This window comes from Heteronotia binoei, chromosome 13 (assembly GCF_032191835.1).
Source record: "Heteronotia binoei isolate CCM8104 ecotype False Entrance Well chromosome 13, APGP_CSIRO_Hbin_v1, whole genome shotgun sequence".
NCBI classification, from domain to species: Eukaryota; Metazoa; Chordata; class Lepidosauria; order Squamata; family Gekkonidae; genus Heteronotia; species Heteronotia binoei.
Genome location: NC_083235.1, coordinates 26,651,834 through 26,660,077, shown reverse-complemented (window position 1 = coordinate 26,660,077; position 8,244 = coordinate 26,651,834).

Here is an 8,244-nt window from a genome sequence, read left to right as displayed (position 1 = left end):
ACAATATATCAAACAATCATTACAAATATATCATATATTGAAGTTCCAAAGAATGAAATAGCTCAGTCTTATATGCAATCCAAGGAACAAATGCACCAGAACACCAGTCCCACTTTCTTCCGTAAATCAATGTCTGTACTTCTTTGGGAAGGTTCCGATTAAAATAACAGTTGTTCAATTAGTTCAATTCTTAAATGTATGCAGACAGCAATCCAGAAGGCAACAGATTTGTACTAGTGCCCCTGTTTCTCATTAGCTTCTTCAAGCTTTTCTTCTCAAGATACCCTTTCCTTTACTTCCTCTCTTTTTAACTATCGAAGGAGCATCTATAGTGTGCTGGCATCACACTATAGATGCTCCTTTGAGCATCTTTTCAAACCCTTGCTCCACCTCCAATGTCTTCTGGCTCCACCCCCAAAGTCCCCAGATATTTATTGAATTGGACTTGGCAACCCTATATTCATGTCACTGAACATGGTGGTTCCATGATCTCTCCTCTGACATTAACTGCAATCAAGACTACCAAGGTTTCTTCAGTTAACTGGGATTTAGAACTAGTTAGCAAACCTTGGTTAACTAGGAACCTTGTTCATCTTAACCATGGTTAATGCCAATGTATTTTAATTAACAGATATAAATGTTATAGCCTGCTTCTTTGTCAAATTTGAAGCAGCTGGTAACAAAATTAAAACCGCGATACAATATAAAACATTCCATCCTGCCAAGCAGCCATCAAATATTGAATGGAGCAGCACTGACAATTCCATAGCCTACAACCATCAGATCCAAAATTCACAAAAGCCAACAAGTTCTGCATCAATGATCAAGCTTAATTTTTTTTTAAAGTTCCATTTGGAATAGTACTATTTTATATAATTTCCAAAATCTGGGCAGTAAAAGGGGTTTACAGATTTCCTCTGGTAAGGTAGCTGGTAACAAAATTAAAAACATGATACAATATAAAGCGTTCCATCATGCCAAGCAACTATCAAATAAAGAATGGAATAGCACTGACAATTCCATAGCCTAGAACGATCAGATCTAAAACTCACAAAAGCCAGCAAGTTCCACGTCAACCTTAATTTTTTTTAAAGGTCCTCTTGGAATAGTGCTGCCTTATATAATTTCCAAAATCTGGACAGCAAAAGAGGTTTATGAATTTCCTCTGCAAAGCCATTCCAAAGAAAGAGAGCAGCCACACACAAAAAGAGAATGACCTTATCAGGTAGGAGTTTACCAGTGTGATGAAATTACAAACAGCATTTATTGCAAGATTCTTACCTGCCACCTGAGTTGAGATGGAGATAAGTAGTTCTGTTGTTCCCAAGTTGTGAAAGAGTTTATTGGTAATAATTGAATAATCAGTACCAGAATGAGAGAAGCTGTGACTCAGTGGCAGAGCATCTGCTTGGCATGCAGAATGTTCATGGTTCGATCCCCAGCATCTCCAGTTAAAAGGACCAGATAGTATGCAATGTGAAAGGCCTCTATATTAGGTCCTAGAGAGCCAGTTCCTGTCTGAGGGTGCAATCACACAAGCAGCTTGGCCTAACATAGCCACTCCTTCCCTCTAGATCAAATGGGTGCAATACACCCGTATCTGGCTCCTGTGCCCCACTCATTCCTAACTTGCGTTACCTCTCCATGGAAATGCATGAGTAGTTTGATCATTCCGCTCCATTTCCAGTGCATCCTTTCCCACCACCCCACTCCAACAAGCACTTCAATGCCCCCATAGAATGCAGCAAGGAGCACAGAGCACATGTGTGCTTGTCTACTTCTGCACATGCACAGTAGGAATTTGAAAAACTCCAACCCAGCTGCAGGTCTGTGGTTGCAGGCAGGGCTTTTCTTGAGCCCGGAACGCAGCTCCGGCTGGTTTGGTACAAGAGGGTGTGGCCTAATAGGCAAATGAGCCCATGCTGGGCTTTTTCTACAAAAAAGCTTTGTGGAAAACAATGGAGTGTGGCCTAATATACTAATGAGTTCCTGCTGGGTTTTGCCTACAAAAAAAGCCCTTGTTGCAGCACATTAGCAATGTGGACAACCAACCACAGGCCCGCAATGCTATGATTCTGGCTTATGGAGTATTGTCTGATTGACATAAACTGCCCCAAACTAAAGCGGCTTATATTATTAGCCTGCCCATCTGATTACACCCACTGTGTGACTGAAGGTAAGCTACGGCTATTTCAAGGCTGGCTCTACCATGTGCAGCAGCCACTTTGCGACTGTGTCCCTCTCCCACAAGGTATATGAATTCCAAAGACACCCACAGGCTCAGAAAGGTTGTAAAACCCTGTCCTATGCCCTTTTCCAAAATAAAAGATCAGTAGGAGAACTATTCCAGAAACTCCAAAGTTATGGTCAAATGGTCTAGTCCAGAGGTGGCCAAACTTGCTTAATGTAAAAACCACATAGAATAAACATCAGATGTTTGAGAGCCGCAAGACAGGAAGGAACGAAGGAAAGAAAATAGATGGGAGGAGGGGAAGGGAGGGAGAGGTGAAAAGAAAGCAACTTTAACTTCATTCTCCAAGCCACCAGCAGGCTTGTCTTGGAGAAGTGATTTAAAGAGACAAATGCCTTCTCCATGCTGGCCAGTGGGGTGGGGGGGGGGGTTTGAGAGCCACACAATATGTATGAAAGAGCCACATGTGGCTCCAGAGCCACAGTTTGGCTACCCCTGATCCAGTTAGATTACATGTGAGCCAGCATGGTGTACTGCACTAGAATCTGTGAGAACAACTTTGGGATCTCCACTCTGCCCTCGAAGCTTGCTGTATGGCCTTAGGCCAACCACACACAATCTCTGCCTAAGCTTCCTCAAAGGCTTATAAGGGTAAAAAAGGGGAAATGTGGTAAGTCACTCTGGGTCTCCCTTGAAGAGAAAATAAATGAAGCAAATACAGTGAAACAGATGTACCTAACAGAAGCTGTTGACAGATCCAAACAAAATTAACATGGAGGGAGAACTGGATTAATGCACAAGCTAATAAACTACAGTTGAGGCCAAGGGTGTCAAACATGCAATTTGGGGGACGAATCAGGCCCTTGGAGGGCTCCTATCAGGCCCCCAAGCAACTGGCTGTCATCTACTTGCTTCTCCTTATATCTTGCTTCCTTCTGCATCACAGCTTGCTTTGCCAGGCTTGCTCAATAGCACAGGACCTACAGAGCAAAACCTCTATTTTCTCCATTGGCTAAGGCTCTTCCCTTGGGGAGGAATAGCAGAGCTACTGAGTCAAGCCTCTCTTCCTTCTATTGCAGGAGTGGGGAACCTTTTTTATGCCAAGGGCCATATGGATATTTATAATATCATTCGCAGGCCATAAAAAATTGTCAACTTAAAAAACAGTGCTCTGCCAAGGGAGAATGATTCAGGCCAGCAAAATTAATGCAAATAATTTTTGTTCTATTTGAAGTCATGTGGGGAGAGCCTAATCTGGCACAAACACACACACACATACACAGCCCACCGCCCTAGGCAAATGCATAGGAACTCAGTAGCATAGGAACTCAGTAGCATATTAGACCACATCCCCTAATATTAGCATTTTAGGTCACACACTCATTAGCATATTGGGCCACACCATCTGGGATAATCAAGTGCAAACTGAACTGTGACAGTAACTTTTCCAGGCCTTGTAGCAATTCTGGCCGGTCAGCCAGGCCCCAGGGAGGCTGCCGCACAGTACATCTGGGCCCTGTGATCCCTGCCTGGCCCTGCACAGCGCAGCTGCTGCACAGCGTGGCTGAACCCCACGATCCTCGCTGGCCAGCCAAGCTCCAGGGACGCTTCCACATGGCTTGGTTTGGCCCAGCAATCCCCAAGGGCCACACCAAGTGACCTTGAGGGCCACATACGGCCCTCAGGACGGAAGTTCCCCACCCCTGTTCTATTGGCTGAGTCTCCTGCTCCCCTCAGTCCCCTGGGGAAGGAAGGAAAGAGCCAGAGCTTCCTTTGCTCAGTTCCCTGGATACCATGGGAGAAATTCAAAGAAAGCATCTTTAAAACCAATGAGTGCTAACATTTTAAGCATGTTTTTAAGTTTTTTAAAAACATATATTTGTACTTGTCTTTGTCCTTTATAAAGGTTATATCTCAGCCCGGCATGACTCGGCCCAGCCTAATATGGCCCGGCCCAACAAGATCTCATTTATGTCAGATCCAGCCCTCATGAGTTTGACACCCCTGGTTGAGGCCCTCAGTTTATGAGAGTCCTCTATGGTTAGTAAATTTCAGTGTTAAAATAATGCCTGTTTTTGCTAATGCTGCATAGTAAGGTCTCTTAACCCTGCCGCAGCTTAAAGCCTGAGCAAGTCTTAAATTGGTACTGGAAATGGCTGCTAGAAGCCAGCATGCATTAGGACAGAACCAAAGGCTGTAACTTTTCCTATTTCTGAAGACTGTGCACAGGGGTGGGGAACATATGAACATGAACATATGAAGCTGCCTTATATTGAACCAGACCCTTGGTCCATCAAAGTCAGTATTGTCTTCTCAGACTGGCAGCGACTCTCCAGGGTCTCAAGCTGAGGTTTTTCACACCTATTTGCCTGGACCCTTTTTTGGAGATGCCAAGGATTGAACCTGGGACCTTCTGCTTACCAAGCAGATGCTCCACCACTGAGCCACCGTCCCTCCCCATATGCGGCCCTCGAGGTCACTTGGTGAGGCCCTCAGGGATTGCTGGGCCGAACTGAGCCATGTGGAAGCCTCCCTGGGGCCTGGCTGGCCAGCGAGGATCGTGGGGCCCAGCAAAGCTGTGCAGCAGCCTCCCCAGGGCCAGGCAGGGATCACAGGGCCCAGGTGTACTGTGCGGCAGCCTCCCTGGGGCCTGGCTGGCCAGCCAGAATTGCTGCAGGACCTGGAAAAGTTACTGTCACAGTTCAGTTTGCACTTGATTATCCCAGATGGTGTGACCTAATATGCTAATGAGTGTGTGACCTAATATGCTAATATTAGGGGATGTGGTCTAATATACTACTGAGTTCCTGTTGGACTTTTTCTACAAACAAGCATTTGCCTAGGGCAGCGGGCTGTGTGTGTGTTTGTGCCAGATTAGGCTCTCCCCACATGACTTCAAATAGAACAACAATTATTTGCATTCATTTTGCTGGCCTGAATCATTCTCCCTTGGCAGAGCACTGTTTTTTAAGTTGACAATTTTTTATGGCCCGCGAATGATGTTATAAATATCTATATGGCCCTTGGCATAAAAAAGTTCCCCACCCCTGCTTTAACAGGAGTGGAAATCAACAGGTTATGCTTTTCTCAGCACAGAGATATGAATGTGAAAGCTGCATTTGTTGAATGTCTGTTGTGCAACCATCCTCTGCTTAGTAAAACCAATCCAGCCTTGCCATAAGGAAATGGGAAATACACTTTTGGTCTTGATGGGTAAAGAAGAGTGGAGTCAGGGTCACCCAAAACTTGAGGGGGGAAGGCAGCAATGAATGGGACTGTGGGAAGGGAGGGGGAAGGGAACCAAACCCAAGAGCTTTGTGCTGCCAGTTCAAAGTGTTGCTTGCACTTCAAAGGGCCCAGTTGGGGCCATGCAGGGAGCCAGGAAACTGATGTGGAGCAATTAACAAATGTGTTACAATGGGGTAGATTAAAGAGCGCTCTCATGGGGGCAACCACACAGATTTAAAGCAGAGAGGACGCCAAGGCACCGGTGCAAACATACACCTTAAGAGTCCCTAATACAAGCAGAGGCACCTGGACAGGTGCATAGAAGGTATACACCCAGATATGCATACTGCAGGAAGGAAGTGAAGGAATAAAAGGAGCACCATCTTTGCCAGCTGTGGAACTTCTGCACTTTTCTGCGTCTGGTCTCAGGTACCTTCATAAAGTCTAGATGTGGCCAGGCAGGGGCATGAGCTCTTAACCTGTGCCTCCAAACAAGCCAGTCAGTAAATCCAGGCCTCACCTGAGGAGCACATCTTTAGTTTGATGTTCATTGGTTTATTTATATATTTTTCTTGCAAGCGGCTTGGGGGTCTTTTTGGAGAAAAAAGGGGGCTATAAATACCTGCATAAATAAACATTGGTACTCCAGGATGCACATGGGCAAATACAGTATCTTTTAAAATGTATAAAATACTTGTCACTGTTTCCAGATCTCTCATGGGCACAGTTCTTTTGACCTTTCACTAATTGTTACAAAAAGTATGTGTGCTTCCACATGAAAGCTTTTACTGCGAATAAAACTTAGTTGGTCTTAAAGGTGCTACTGGACTCACAACTTTGTTCTGTTTCTCCCAGAAGCAGCTTCCATCTTCTCCTTTCCATTTTATCCTCCCAACAACCCTGTGAGGTAGGCTAGGCTGAATGTGCATGACTGGCCCAAGGTCACCCAGAAACCTTCCATGGCAGAGAGGGGATCTGAACCCAGATCTCTCGGATTCTTTAACTCAGGGGTGTTGAACTCATTTGTTAAGGGGGCTGGATCTGACATAAATGAGACTTTGTCAGGCCAGGCCATGTGTGTCATAAAAGTAGCTGAGATGTAAACTTTATAAGGGACACTGACAAACACAATAAAAAATGTTGTATCTCTCTTGTGTGATCGAGGGAAATGGGCAAAGGAAGCTCTGTCTCTTTCCTTCCCTCCCCAGGGGACGAGGAGGGGGTGGAGCCACAACCAATAGAAGGAAAAGGGGCTTTGATCTGTAGCTCCTGTGCAATTGAGCAAGCCTGGCAAAGCAAGCTGTGACACAGAAGGAAGCAAGAGAGAGGGAGAAGAAAGCAGACTTGCTCTTGGGCCTGATAGAATCCTCCAGGGGTCTGATGTTGCCCCCGGGCCGCATGCTTGACACCCATGCTTTAACCACTACACCACATAGTGGCATGTATCTAACATCTTAAGATAACTTACATGCCTTGAATCTTATTGCTAGGGGTGCCCTTTTGCAATAATTCCTCCCTCCCACTGCAGACTGGCTGGTCTTGAGTCTCCTCCCACCTCCCAGGAACAAAAATATCAAGAGTCTCAGCGGGAGAAGGAAAACCAGCAGAAATCACCTTCCCCTCTTCAGAAAAATGTAAGGGCTCTTAAACTTTTCTTAGCAGCATGATTGGATACAGGCCACTGTGTTTTGAAAAGTATACTCTCCTCCGCTGACTCTGTTGAAGGGAGGGGGGTGAGTCCCAGAGCTAGATTTCCTAAACAGTCTCCTCCTCTTCATGCCTCTGAAGAAGTGAGCGCTCTGCTCATGAAAGCTCATGCTGAAAACAAACCTTGAAGTGCCATTGGACTGTGGTTTCATTTTGCTACAGCAAGACTAACATAGCTGCCCCTCTGCAGCTCCCACTCCAGTGCTGTGCCTTTCATCATGACAACTCCATAGCGTGGTTCAAAGTGCCCTTTGATATGCTGGCGGTAACTAAATTCTATTTAACACTGAGCTAGCACTGGTGAATCATCCAGAAGGAACTGAGGGTGAAATACTGGAGTCTATCCGACTTAACACATTACCACCAGTTTACAGTGGATGTATCCCCTAAGCATCAGGGATATGCTGGTTAGTTCCAACAACATATGAGTGGCGTGGCGAGAACGCATACATGAGCCAGTATTCATGGACAACACAGAGTTCTAGTTCCTTATGATCTGCCGCTAGAGCCACTAAGCACATGGCTATATTTCTACATGGACATCATTATCTTGCACAAATTTGTATGGGCAGGTTATCACATGTACAACTCACATGGACTTGTTTTGAAGGAGGAGGAGGTTGCATTTATATTCTGCTCTTCATGCAGAGTCTGAGTGGTTTACCATCTCCTTCTCCTTCCTCTCCTCACAACAGACATCCTGTGAGGCAGGTGGGCCTGAGAATACTCTGACAGAAACTGCTCTTGAGAGAACAGCTCTGCGAGAACAGTGACTCACCCAAGGTCACACCAGCTGGCTGCAGGTGGAGGAGTGGGGAATCAAACCCAGGTCCCTCAGATTAGAGCCCATGCTCTTAACCACTACACCAAACTGGCTCTGTCAGTGCACAGAAGGACAAGGCTAGTGGTGGATGTGTATGTATGCCACATCTGCGGGTGGCATGTGCCATCCAGCCATAGTTGACTTATGGTGATCTTGTATGATTTTCAAGGCAAGAGATGAACAGAGTTGGTTTGGTTTGCCATTGCTTGCCTCTGTGTAGCAAGCAAGGACTTTCTTGGTGGTCTCCCATTAGGGTTGCCAGGTCCAATTCAAGAAATATCTGGGGACTTTGGGG